At 44.4% G+C, this 14,486-nt stretch overlaps 2 protein-coding genes and 1 pseudogene across 7 annotated transcripts in view; all 3 read left to right on the plus strand.

Moving 5' to 3' along the window:
* Nucleotides 1-5,273: 5,273 nt before the first annotated feature.
* The window catches only part of AGTR1 (angiotensin II receptor type 1), an 88,233-nt gene continuing 79,020 nt past the window's right edge, over nt 5,274-14,486 (plus strand). The window contains exons 1-3 of one of the 5 annotated variants that reach the window (XM_061636991.1): nt 5,415-5,483; nt 8,087-8,212; nt 10,739-11,011. The gene's annotated coding sequence lies outside the window, so the exon portion shown is untranslated. Of the gene's footprint in view, nt 5,354-5,401; nt 5,484-8,086; nt 8,213-9,754; nt 9,773-10,738; nt 11,012-14,486 lie in introns of those variants that run through there. The other 4 variants (XM_061636989.1, XM_061636992.1, XM_061636993.1 and 1 more) reach the window with 4 other exon arrangements.
* LOC133389396 (carboxypeptidase B-like) overlaps nt 5,404-14,486 on the plus strand; it is a 246,433-nt gene continuing 237,350 nt past the window's right edge. For both annotated transcript variants that reach the window (XM_061636984.1, XM_061636987.1), the window contains exon 1: nt 5,404-5,483. The gene's annotated coding sequence lies outside the window, so the exon portion shown is untranslated. The remainder of the gene's footprint in view (nt 5,484-14,486) is intronic.
* On the plus strand, nt 7,027-7,176 carry LOC133389867 (U1 spliceosomal RNA; annotated as a pseudogene).

The raw sequence follows: 14,486 nt of genomic DNA on the forward strand, positions 1-14,486 counted from the left end.
TCTCCCCTTCTGATCTGCTTCCTATGGATTTTGAAAGTGCCAAAGGGATTGTCAAACAGAGGCTAGTGGATATTGATAACCAAGAGCTCTCTGCAGCCGCACAGGGTCCTTTTTCTCCCCAGTCACTGGATCTATCAGGTTTTCTTCGCAATGATGGGATGCCCTACCTAAGCTAGTTATTAATTCCCACGTATAGGAGGGCATTCTCTTTGGCTCAATTTAATGTCTTACCCTCTAAATTTTTGGATGGCAGATATAAAAAAACTCCAAGAAACAACAGATGTTGCCCCTGTGATAATGACAAAGTGGAGTCTATTGCACACATCCTGTTTAATTGTAGCTATTACAAAGGGGCCAGAAAAGACCCAATATACCCTATTATGCAGTATTTTCCAGGCCATTCTTTTGAGTCCCTTCTGACTGTTTTACTTGAGGGTTCAGATAAGGCAATTACTGAGCAAGTGGCAAAATTCCTGAACTTGGCCATCCGAACTAGACCCTGTATGATTGTCAACGGTAATTAAATAACTTGACTTGTTTATATAATCCAGTTTGTTGCTCGTTGTACTCTGTGTTACTATGTAGTCTTATTTTATAACTCCCAGCATTATGTTTTATATTTGTGGTCAGTTCACTGTAAATAAAGATTGATGATGATGATGATGACGACAATATTGATGAGGATGACAACTCTTCACCACTATGGTTCTATGATCCACGGTTACCACTGTTTTATACATTGTCATCCACGCTGTATTTAGGATGTATATCATTATGTAGGATGGGATGTTGTGCACAGGAAAGGTTTATATATTGCAAGACCCCCTGCAGTGGGATAGAGTGTAGTGCATCTCAGTAACCTTTTGCAGACATTAAGCTATATACAAAATGCATGCTCTAACATTTATTTATTTATTCATTCATTCATTCCTATCCCGCCCTTCTACCCTATACTAGGGCACTCAGGGTGACTTACAATAAAATCTAACACATACATAATAAAATTGTACACAATAAAGGTAATAAAAAATTAAAATAAATAAAAATACATAAAATACAATTAAAATACATAAATAATATATATATTAGAATATATATTAATATAATATATATATAACATTGTGTGTGTGTGTGTGTGTGTATATATATATATATATATATATATATATATATATATATATGAACAAAATTGTGATTAACCAGAGGTTTTTATTATATTAACAAAACGTTTCAGCTTCCGCCTTCATCAGCTGCCAACATACAAATGCTGTTACCAAGGTGGCAGTTATAGAGCTTTGAGGATGGAATGCTCAGAGGGGCTTTATTGGCAGAAGCTAAGTAGTGGTGGTACTGTCCTCCAGGTTCAGACCATGTGGTGCCAATGCATCCAGAGAGTAAATCAAAAGTTCTCCCTTTTGGTCAATGCTGCTGGATCTGCTGGCATCTCTATCGCTGTAATGGAAAAGTCCAAAAGTGCAACACTGAAGATAAATACCAGAGAAGGATCAGTGAACTTAAACAACACCTTCTTCAAAGAGGATATTCTCCACATATTATGAATTGCAACATCCACCGAGCCTCCATTCTGTCCAGAGAAAACCTCCTCCATCATACTGAGGTGTCAAAGCGCAGAGAGCAACGGATTCCATTTGTGGTAGATTTCCATCCAGCATCTCCGAGCAATCAAGGAGAGCTACCCATTGCTGGCAAACTCTGAACATCTTACCAGAGCCATCAGCAGGCCTCCTGTTGTAGCATTTCCTAACCTCCTAATTTGCGCAGACTGTTGGTGAGAGCTGTGCTTAAGCCACCTATCACCAATCCAGGGTCTCATCCTTGTCACTCCAAACGCTGTATCGCCTGTGTGTACCTCAGGGAGACAGCCACTTACAAGCACTAGGACAGGCAGGACATATTACATCAAACAGAACATCACCTGCAGGTCCTGCAATATAGTTTACATCATCGAGTGCAAAAGACCAGGATGTCATATCCAATACGTAGGAAAGAGCACAACTGACCTACGCACGCACTTCAGGAACCACAAGTCGGCAATTTTGACAAAAAAAGTGGAGCAACCAGTTGCAAAGCATTTTAACATTGAGGGTCACAGCCTGTTGGACTTTTCCATTACAGCGACAGAGATGCCACCAGATCCAGCAGCACTGACCAAAAGGGAGAACTTTTGGATTTACTCTCTGGACACATTGGCACCACATGGCCTGAACCTGGAGGACAGTACCACCACTACTTAGCTTCTGCCAGTGAAGCCCCTCTGAGTATTCCATCCTCAAAGCTCTATAACTGCCACTTTGGTAACAGCATTTGTATGTTGGCAGCTGATGAAGGCAGAAGCTGACACGTTTTGTTAATATAATAAAAACCTCTGTTTGGTTAATCACAATTTCGTTGATATATATATATTAGATGATTAACGGAATCCTTATAGAGATCCAGAGCAAGCTTGAGTGAAGTTCTGTTTGTTGCTTTCAAAACTGTCATATATATACATATATACTGTCATGCGTACAAAAATGTGTAAATTAGGGGAAAGCTTGCATAAAAATGTGTACATTCTTGAAAATTGTTGGAAGTGGGGCAAGAGCAACTCCTGTTTTGTTCTTTTGTTTATGCTCCAGAAGGGAAATATAGTTAGGGTCCTCCAGATGGACAGGCTTGTTTACCTTTTACCTGTGATGCTCTGACTGACTTCCTTCTGTCGCTAGACTGTGACGTCTTTAGGGAAGGTTACCTGCCCCTCCTCCTTCTGCCCTTTTCCATTCCTTTGTCCTCTGGCTGTCCGGGAGAGAGGAGACATCCCTTTGTCTCTGCTCTCTCTCCAAGCATGGGGCTAACTCCTACACCTGGGCATTACGCCTCCAGCTTAGCTAGTTAGTTAGAACTAGGTATGCCTTTTCTAAGTAGCTTTTCTTATTTTACTAAGTCTCCAGTCTCAGTGATGCTGATGCAGGGTAAAAGCCTGCTTTCTTAGGCAAACGCACGCACATGCTGGCACACTCGCATTTCAACATCTGCTGTAACTCTCTGCTGCTGTGGTGCTGCTTTTAAACAAAACTAAGCAACAAAACTACACACAGCGCAACAAAAATAACATACAAAAATGCATTGAAGAAATGTGTGAACAACTGCAATCTTATGTATCACTACTCAGAAGTAAGTCCCACTAAGTTCAATGGGGCTTACTCCCAGGAAAGTTAATATAGGATCACAGTCTTTAATCTATTACAATTGGGGGGTGGGTTCCCCTGTAATTCAAAACCCAGCACTAGAAGAGAAACTTCCAAGAGTAACTGTTGGTTTCAAGCAGTTGCCAACAGTGCAACCAAGACAAGAAGAAGTCACCCCGGGCTCCTGCTGGGAGGAAGGGTGGGATATAAATCAAATAATAAATAAGATGTCCAGGTTGAGCACAAGGACCAGGGATGTAGTCGTCCAGGGTCTCGGAGAGTCTTAGACCTCTTACTTTTTTGGGAGAAGGGTCCCAGCAGGGTCCCTATGTCTCCAGCATCCTATGAGACAACCAGCATGAAAGGGGAGTGTATTAACCACTAAGAAGAGTCTTCTAACATGCTTCCTTGTCCTTTCCAGCTGATTGGAGCCAATCAGAGTCAGAAAACTCTTCTCGGTAGCCAACACTCTCCCCTTTCATGCTGATTGGCTCCTAGGGACGTCTGTTGTGGGAAAAGGCATTAGCAAGGATCTCATTCTCAACCCCACAGCAAAAAAAGGGGGGGGTATGGCTGTTACCCTAAAGGGACCCTGCACTTCTGAATTTGCCACTACACTACTGACAAGGACCCTCAGCTGCAGCAGGTAACACACATTGCCACCAGAAGAGGAGGGGTGAGGGACATCAGACCATTCGGTTCAGAACCTAGAATTACCTGACTATCCCACTGGCTGCCTGTTTCCCTCTTACCATTTGATTTTATGATGAGGTGTAGGTGAACCTAAGCTTTTAGGTACCTCATAGGAAACATAGGAATCTGTCTTAGTCAGACCATTGATCCATCTAGCTCAGTGCTGTCTATGCCAGCCTACCCCAACCTGGTGCCCTCCAGATGTTTAGGACCACAACTCCCATCAGCCCCAGCCATCATAGCTCACGAAATATCTGGAGGGCACCAGCCTGGTCTGCACTGACTGGCAGCGGCTCTCCAGACCTTCCGACAGGGGACATTCCCATCCCTACTCCGGAGATGCCAGGGATTTGAATCTGCTACTTTCTGTATATAAAGCTGATGCTCTGTCGCTGAGCTATAGCCCTTCCCCATACGAGAAACTTTCTAGTACAGTTTGGAGCATTTTTTTTAATATATACATTTTTCAAAGTATCGCTTAGATTCTCAGCCACCCACCCAATGTTCTCCACAAATGATCCCCCCCCAAGAATATGTTCCACCCCCAATGTTGTACAGGAATTTCAGAGGCTGCATGGGGGGGGGGACGAAATATCTCACAGTCCACGTGGAACGCCCAGCTCAAGCTACAACAAGGGGGCCTCAAACACAACGTTGCTCTCGTGCGATGCTCGGCAGAGCGTGCTGGACTCGGCTTAAGGTGTGGATCCTCGCCCTCTCGCTCTCTGTGTTGTCGTCCTGTTGCAAATCGGTGCCTGTCGCTCCAGAAGAAAACACACGACTGCACCGTTCTGCCTTCGTTGCAACTTGGGGGAGGAGGAACACGCGCACAAACCCACATGCGAGAGTTGAAAACAAATCCACAGCTATTGGGATAAGCATTTTAAACTTTCGAATGACATCCCTTTTTTAAAAAAGGGGGGCGGATCGTTTTCTCCTTGCTCTCGCCTCTCCTTCTAACTTCGGGAGAAGTAGGACGAGAAGTTTCCTGAGCCAAAGGCGGCCGATCCGGAGATGACCTGAAAGTGCAGAGCACCCCGGTGGGCTGATGGATTCCTTTCCCTGCAGCGACAGGGAGACGAACAAGCGACATGGACACGCAGGGCGGGGGGGGGCGGTCAATTTCATTAAGGAGCTTGGCTCGGGGAAGTGGGGGGTGCAAAGAAGAGGACCGGAGTTGAGGCTGAATCATTCGTGTGTTGGGAGGGGAAATGGGGCGGGGGAAGAGGAGATGGCCAGAAGGGGCTCTCCCGGGAGGGAGTGGGGCGGGCGGAGTGCGAGAGAGATGGGAAAGGAGCCGTGCAGCGAGCAGCGTCCCTGGCTATAAATCCAGGGGGCGAAGCCGGACGGATGCAAGCCTCATTGACAGTCAATTGCGCCTCACCCAAAGGACTGGGCTGAGCTGACGGAGGCTGCCGCCACCATCCCCTGCTCGCCTCAGCTGTAGCTGTAGCCGCAGCGCCTCCAGGAAGGTGAGGAGCGCTGGGCTTTCGAGGGCCGAGAGAGGTTTCCACTCGCGGATGCCGAGCTCTCCAGTCCGCCAGCAATCCGCAATTGCATCACCCTTGCAGCCCATCCTGCGAGCCGCGCGAAGGCTGCCGTGTAAGTTTCTCCCCTTGTCAGTTTCCTCCGCCTTCGCTGCCTCCTGTCTCCTGCTGCCCTAACTTGGTCAGTAACTCATGGGGACTGGTTTCTCTTCCCCTTGTGCCCACATGCAAACTGCTGCCTTTGCGTTGTTGTTGTTGTTAGATCCTGTTGAATGTATTGTCATCGTCCCTGGAGGAAAAGTCTCCCCTTCCCCATTTACTTGAAAGATCTGAAAGTTTTCTGGCATGAGCTCCTTCGACTTCGTTTCTATAGCTCATAAGCCCTAAAGAAATATCTAGGGCTCAGGGGTAGGAGAGCAAAACCATAGAACAGAACGTTTTGCTTAGTCCTTCTTGGAGTATATCTTGCAATCTTGTGACTTTTGCATGTAAACCAGTCTGCTCCGTTTGGGAGGAAGGGTGGGATATAAATTTAATTAATTAAGTAAGTAAGTAAGTAATAAATAATAATAATAATAATAATAATAATAATAATAATAATAATAATAATAATGAATATAGGCAGAGTTAGCCTCTCTTTAATATATAGTTAAGCACATACTTAACTTATACCCTATCCTGCTCCTGCCATTGAAGTCAATGAGATTTAAAGGTACTTAAATGTTATTGGAATCATGCACTATTCTTCAGAAAGTAGATTAATATATTTTCTTTATTGCTGATTTATTACGTTATTGTCATTTGCAGCACTCTCCGATATGCATAGTTTGTTCCATGTTTCGCCAAAAGAGAGTGTGAGAGTGAGGAAAGGGTATCTGGGGTTTGCCAAATGCTTATGACAGTTTGCATGCAGAAGGTCTGCTCCGTCTGTGCAATGGTGAAAGGAGAATCTCCTTAATTACTGCTAAAGTTTAAGCAGAGCCCACAACGAAGGCAGCTTGCTTGTTCCAAGGCCACCTCCTTGAAACGATGCCACAAATTTATCTGCCTGCAGGAGATAGAAGGCTTGTGTGCTCATGACCCGATCATGTGAATCCTCTCATATTTCTTGTCAACAGGTCCAAGGCACCAGTTAAAACCAAAAGTGACAGACCCATTACAAGCAGCAGACTTTCCAACTTATTACTAACAGCTAACAGAGGCCAGCTCAAGGCATAATTTCACTAAGGGAAACAAACAGGCATGGTCTGTCCTATTTTCACAACTTCCAAAAAACTTTTCCTTCCAGGATTATATCTAGTCTAAACTCCCCCCCCCCCCGGTTTTGTTAGTTTTCATCTCACTTACAGCATAATGAACAAGGTTACTGGTTTCAGTGGACTTAAGCACACTTACAGTGCAATCCTATACATGTCTACTCAGATGTAAGCTCCAATGAGTTCAGTGGGACTTCAATCCCTGGGAAATATGTATAGGGCTGCAGCCATAACACTGTGCTGGGCTGCAGCCAAAGGCTGGAATCTGTGCACGGTAAAGCAGCTTAAATTCCAATGATGTCAATGAGATTTAGGCAGCCAAACTGTGTGGAATTCCAGCCACATATAGGAATATATGAAGCTGCCTTATATTGAGTCAGACCATTGGTCTAACTGGCAGCAGCTCTTACCTGGCAGGGGAGATACCGTGATCATGAAGGTGGTTTTCCCAGGGTGAGGCTCATCCATTCCACTCTGGGTGCGCTGACCCCTGCAATTTCCCCAAATGTGGGAAACTCAGCAGCAGCAGCTCTCCAGGATTTCAGACCTGGGGTCTGTCTCAGCCCTACCTGTTGCCAGAGATTGAACCTGGGACCTTCTGCATTGAAAACAGATCCTCTACCAGTGAACCACGGCACATTATTACAACACTATTCTGATTAAAAAGTGGTTTTTTCCCCATTCTGTGTGATTTTAGGTTCCCCTGTACCTTCCTCTGGGGACCATCAAGGATCCCGTAACTAAAGATGGGATGTAGGGCTAACCTACGCTCTAAAACATTTTTCATCTAGAAACCCCATGGATATGCTCACTTTGAATGCTCTCAGGCCTGAGGATCTTATTAATATCAAATTTGAGGTTAGGAAGGCTTTTGGAGGATTGGGTGTCTTCCCCTCTGACCTGTAGCTCAGCCTTCATCAACCTGGTGCCCTCAAAATGTTTTGAACCATAACTCCCATCAGCCCCAGCCAGCACTAGCACGCTGGGCCTGATAGGAATGGTAGTCCAAAATATCTTGGTGGTACCATGCTGCCAAGGTTGCCATGGCTTGTCTCACCTGCTTGGGTTACCAACACTTGTTTGTTCCAAAGGCATTTTGTTTCTGTGTATGACTGTGGTCTGCAAAAGTTGATTTGTGATGGTAGGGAAAGGAGGGCTGCTGTGTGAACAGTCTTACCATGCAGGCTACATTTGGACTTAATGGCTATGGTTTGATTCCTTATAGCCTGCCTGCTCAATCTCGGTGTAAACGTAACACAAATGCATCAGCAGATTGATACCTAGTCTGTAGCCTTAGAAAGTAAGCATACAACATCTCAGAGTGCATTAACAAAGAGCTGATTCTTCCATGAATCTAGTAGCATGGTTGCTGTTTCAGCATGGTCAGGTTTCTGCCATGCTGCACTGGACACACCTGGGACCGCATGGGAGCATCAGATTACATAACAACTCCACATTTCAGATATTACAGTGCAGTGTGGACTATGCAGAAGTAGCAGACAAGCCACAAAAGTGAGGACCAGCCATAAGTCATTGTGATGCTATTCTGAAGCCTGAGTAATATATCAGGATGCAAGCATATGCTCTGGTATGTATAAAGTAGCAGCAATATAAACACTATGTGCTTTGTGATATGTGGAAATAAACATGCATCAAAGATCAAATGGCATTCCTTTATACCTCAGCACTTAATCCAGAATTAATAGTGTTGCACCACCGAGGCAGTTGGCAGCAGAACTTGTCCCATGACATTTTGTATGGAACTCTGAGGCTCCAACAAGAATCGGACATTTAATAATAAAAAGTATGTGAAAAAATAAAATAACAATAATACAGAGATCACTTCAGAGTTCTCAAAATCACAAATGGAATGTTGATCCCTTTCTATAAATCACCAGAACCTCAAACCAGGTTCCAGATGAAAGAATATCACAGAAGGCAGCCGACAGGTGTCAGGCCTGGCCTGGAGGGGACTGAGGAACTGCAGTGCTTGAGTGGGAAGCAGGAACAACCGGTACAAGAAGCAACCTGTCCCCCCCTGTCTCTCAGAAGTTGGCTTGGAGACAAAAGGAGGCAGAACCCTTCCTTCCCCTCCCAAGCAACCATGGGGAGGGCACGGGAGGGAATTAGGCTCAGAGATAATGTTCTCTCCATCTTATCTTCAGTTGCTTTCTGGACAGTGCTCTTTCATGCATTATTATCTCTGCCCAGGTGCTTCCTCCTTTCCCCCACCAACTTTGCTGCTATTTCTTTATGGCAGCGGTAGGGAATGTTTTTCAGCCCAAGGGTCACATTCCTTTATGGAGAACCCTTTGGGGAGATCCTTCCCACAGCCATATGCTAGTGGTGGGTGGGGCCTGAGTAAAAAGTTGGGGGAACAGTTTACACACACACACACAGAGAGAGAGAGAGAGAGAGAGAGAGAGATATCATGGTCATTACTCCAGGAGGGCATTGACCAGGTGGTGATGAGGGGTGTGACCTGGAGAGTGTCCTGGGAGCCAGACAGAGAACTCCGCAGGGCTGCATTCAGCCCCCAGGCCAGAGCTTAGAAAAGTTACTTTTTTAAAACTACAACTCCCATCAGCCCCAGCCAGCATGGCCACTGGAGTGGGCTGATGGGAGTTGTAGTCCAAAAGAGTAACTTTTCCAAGCTCTGCCCCAGGCCTAAGGTTCTCCACCCCTGCATTATGAAGAAGGACCATAGCTGAATGGTAGAGCATATGCTTTGCATGTAAAAGTTCCCAGGTTTAATCCCTGGCAGCTGATGGGAATGATATCTGTCTAAGAACTCCTGCCAGTCGAGACAATGCTGGCCTCGATGGGCCTAGTATAAGGTATAGTTTTCTGTGGAACTAGACTATCCAGATCTTTCCCCACCTGGAGAGGCAGGACTGTGTCTTAATCCTTCCTCAGGTGTTCTCTAAGGCTGTAAACACACTAGTTGCCACATTAAAGTGTTTCTATAAGCCACACCTGGAGGGGGAAACGGTTGATTTGCCATTCAGTTGCGAAATCTCTTTGAAGCTGGATTTTTAAAAAATGCACACCAGCTGCTCCCATTAGGTATTGAAAAGGGAAAGGGACTGACTAGTTCCTTGTGCCCCCATTTTCAGAAAAGAGGAGACACACTTGAACCGGCAGAACAGTGAGTGTGTTACTACCCTAAGTCTATAAACACATAATGGGGGGAAGTGGAGATGACTGTGCCAGATCCCCCCCCCCTTTGCCTTTCTTGTTACCCATCACAGGTTTGGAGAGTGACTGAAGTGGGAAGCCTCCTGTGGTCATGAAGGTTCTCCATTAGGGTTGCCAGGTTCTTGGCCTGAGACTGATCCTGTATCTTTAAGAGAAGAGAAAGTCAGCCAAATGCAGGTGTTTTTGCAACTCTGTAATTCTCCCTTCCCCTTGCACAACTTTTAAAGATACAGAAGACCTCTTGGTTGCCATAATTCTGGATCTTTTTTGCTTTCTTTGTAGCGGGGGGAGGATTCCCAACTACATTTGATTAGACACACATTTCATATTAACAGTTACACATTTTATTTCCTGTCCCCCTTGCATATTTTAATAATCAGAATTTCTACACGATAATTGTTCCTAAGCACACAGCTAAAATATTTTAATGAATTCTTTTGGCACGGTATCCAACAAGAGCCAAGAAATAGCACAAAGTTGAATGATATTCTATTAACACCCACAGCACTAAAGCTATTATGTCTCTCCTTCACTGAAAGGGAGTTGAATAAGCAGTTGATCTATTTTTCTTTCTGCATTAAAGAATTCAATTGGCGGGAATGAAGGTGATGCCTGATAAGACACACTGGTGCAAAAGTCCAGCAATGATCACTGTGACTTTCAGTGTGGAAATTATGACATCCCAAAGGTTTAAGCCACTGCACTGGGAAAAATTACAAATACACTTGCCATATTGCAGGGCTGGGGATATGGATCTGGCTGGAGGGCCAGACTGAGAAGTGACCAAAACTCTTCAGGCCACTTTACCAGGTGGGTGGGGCCATTGTATGACATCAGGTGGGTTAACTTCAATCCATAGCTGCAAAGTAATAATTAGGAGTGTACTCTAAGTGTGCTCCTGATTCTTCCATTGCAGGCCCAGCTGACATTTGGTCCTTTTCGAATTTGGCACCTTTTCCTGTCACAGTACAGGGCATCAGGAACAGGAGGGGGCTTACAGGATGGCATTTTGCAGCAGCTCCCCATCACCGCCACTGCCACCAGACCTGCCACTAGCCCCGATCTTAAAATGCAAAACAGTTTCTTGTGCAAGTTGGATATCCAGGTTCCAAGCCTCATAGGGCTTTAAGCGGAGGAGGAAGAGGAGAGAAGAAGTGGAAAGTGGAAGGCACAATTAGAGGAAACAGAGGTGAGGAAATCTCTGTGTGTGGACAGAAGTGTACTTTATTAGGGTCAAATTAGAATCTTCTTCATGGACACTCTTAAACACAACACATTTTATTCTTTAGTCTCCAGTGATTCATTGAGTATTCTCGGAGGTACAGCTAGGGCAGTTTTTTAAACATCAAACATTATGCTTATGGAGTTATTAAATTCAGAAAACCTGAAAGTGTTAGAAGAGCCTGGCTTCAGGCAGGCTTTTGGGGTGGGTTTGGTTTTATTATTATTGTTTGAGATTTTTAATGCTCTAATGTAATTTGTATGTTTTTATGTTGTACGTCGCCCAGAGCAGCTGGATAACCAGCCAGATGGGCGACTAATAAATTTAATAAATAAATAAATACAGATTTTCAGTAAACAATTATTTTACAAATGTGCTAAGGGATTGTGTACTCAGTTTAAGATTGAGATCCTGATATAACAATTCCAGTGTAGTGGGTACAGAAGCAAATCATATCAGTTTGACAGTTACAACCCTTTGCTTTTACAGTACAGGAACCTGTTCTCTGCATCTGACTGCCCTTTAAACCTCCCAGGCTTGCAAACCAAAAGGTTAAGCAGGATTAGTTTTCCACTTACCTCTATGGAAACACAAAGTCGAAGAAAATTAATTGCCATTCTAATGCTGCATTAGCTTGGCCGTGAAGATCATTCCGGTGTAAAAAGGAGGGCCTGGGGGTGGTGGTAAATGTTAGTTTCGCTGAGGGCTTCTTTACAGTACAGCTTTTTTCTCCTTCTTTTGTTGTGTTGGGGAAAGGTAGATAATATGTCCAAAGAAATCAGAGATACCTCTTAGACTAAAGAGCATCTGATTTCCATAAAGAAAACATTAGGGAAAGGTATATTTTCCTTGGACTTTTCCTCCAGTGTGGAAATCATGGCCAAATTTTGCTATGTTATATTACTTAACTTTTTATTCCAAGGGGCTTTACAGGGTTTTTTCTCTCTCTTTCAGTTCATCATTACAACAGTATGCAGCAAGTCACTGCATTCTCATTTTTTTGATTAATTAAAACCAAGGAACAGGAGATGGGTACTTTGCGGCCAAAAAATGGGATGGAAATTCCTAAATAAATTTTATATTTCTTATATATACATACAGACACATATATGAAAACACATTTTTAGGTCCATCCTACACATTCATGGGTGAAGCAGGACTTGTGTTATCCAAACATCTACTGTAGCATACTGGTGAAACGTCTCAGATATTTCTTTTCTAAATCCTACATGTCCTCAAAACAGAGCAATATGAATACATTTCATGTATTTCTAAATAATTGTAACAAAAGCAAGAATGCTGGCAAGCATAACATGCTGTTTATGCAGATCACCATGATACTGAAAGGATGAGTTAGCTGTTGCCATTTGCTGCAGCAGTGATCGTTTATTTACCTTACCATAAAACCTAACACTAACCCTGTCAGTGGGAATGAAATTGCCATAATTTGCTTAGATTAGGGCAAAAGAGGTGAGGAGACTTGTCGGTTTCTCCATCCCTTTATCCTTTTATATCATGTCTAGTAGACTGTAAACTTCTAGGCTGGGACTAAGCTATTGTTTTATCTTTGTACAGCATCTAGAAATTATGCACAGTAATATTATTCATAAATAAAATTATGCTAAAATATTTTTTCTGACACAAAACTGAAGATATCTTGGCACAGACTGGTGATTCCCAAACTGTGCAGAGGTGCACACACTAGTGGCGATTCCCAAACTGTGGATAGTAGGAGGGAAAAAAGCTGTATGTGTGTTTTGGAAAATGATGAATGTATCATGTTAGATACATCCACCACTCTCTGCATCCTGGAGCAGTGATGAGAGCCGCAGAGAAGAAAAGTGCATTGGACTGAATTGTTGGTCAAATGATTTACTGATTGCCCAGTCAGGTGAAATGAAAGAGATCATTACGATATGCTTTTAGCCAGGTAGCAGGAAAAGAGAAAGCATCAACATTCACCTACAGTTTTCAAACTTCCAGTTCTCAGGGAACTCCTTTTGCAATTCATCTGCTTGGCACATTCCTAGGATTCTGAGGTGTATCCTACGTTGGACACACAATTCACGTAGGACATGAGCCATTGGTATAATAGGATTTTAAAGCCCTATTCATGTGTTACTTATGCATAGGACAGTTCCATGTGGGGACCGTGCTGCTGACTCTGTCCCCAGCATTGCATGCCCAGAGTCAGCCCTGATTCTGATGCCCACACATTGACGACAGATGTCTGAAAAGGAACCCTTATGAATGAATAGCTGTTCTCAGGTAGGGGCTCCATGTGATCGGAACACCCATACAGTCAAGACATCCTGATCACGTGGGCCTCTATGCACAAGCAGCTACTCATGTGAATGGGCTTCCTTGGCAGACATCCATGCTCAATGCACAGACATCAGGGACAAGGTTAGCCTGAGCACTTGATGTTAGGGCAGCACCAGCAGTATGCCTCTGCTTCAACAAGTGAGTAAGCACTTAAGTAATGTGCGAATAGGGCTTTAGCTGAATGTGCCTTTGTACCATTAAGAGCACCTACATTTTAGAGTTGAGAAACCCTATCCAGGTTTCAAGGAAACCGGTGCACAGTAGCCCCTTATTTAGACCTCTTTCCTGAGACTATTAAGTATATGAGCCCAGCAGTAGAGATTGGGCCACCCGAAGTGGGAGGCAGCTTTGCTGCTGCTTCCTTCCTTCATCCTCCTCTTCCCAATCCGTGCTGCCATCACTCGTCTTTCCCCACCACCACCACCATGGTCACACACACCTACACTCCTCCAACCCCCACTCTTCCTCTTCACACTTCCTTTTATTGTTTTGTTTTGCAACCATGTTAGTAGTGGTAGCACTGGCAGCGTCTCTGCCTCTTTCCCTGCGTTGCTCTGAGGAAGAGCCAAAGAGGTCCTTCCTCAGAACAAGGCATTAGTTGAAAGAAAAAACAGAAGGATTTCTAGCCAACACAGCACGCAGCAGCACAGCCACTCTCCCAGCCACCTGACCCAGAATGCCTTATTCTGAGGAAGGGCCCCTTTCACTGTTCCTCAGGGGAAAGTGGGATGGGGAGAGCCCCGCAGGAGCCTCACTGGGCGGGTGGGCAGCAGCAGTGGCAGCAGAGCACTGCCAGAGGGCAGTGAGACAAGGGAGTAGGGGTGGCATTAAAAGAAACCCCACAGGGTTGATATAAAAAACCCAGGGGTGGCAGTTTGTGATTTTGTGCTGGGTTTTGTTGAAAGTCAGAGCAGCAGGAGAAACCTGTGCTGGTTCTGCCTTTCTTAAAGCCCAGTTTGAAGCGAGCAGGGCTGGATTTACGTACAAGCTAAACAAGCTACAGTTAGGGCCTCACATTATAAGAGGCCTAGCGTTAGAAAGAAAGAAAGAAAGAAAGAAAGAAAGAGTTTACACTATTGCCACCAGGAAACCATCAACATCATACAAAATGAAGATA

The sequence above is a fragment of the Rhineura floridana genome, chromosome 7 (genome assembly GCF_030035675.1).
Source record: "Rhineura floridana isolate rRhiFlo1 chromosome 7, rRhiFlo1.hap2, whole genome shotgun sequence".
Lineage (NCBI taxonomy): Eukaryota > Metazoa > Chordata > Lepidosauria > Squamata > Rhineuridae > Rhineura > Rhineura floridana.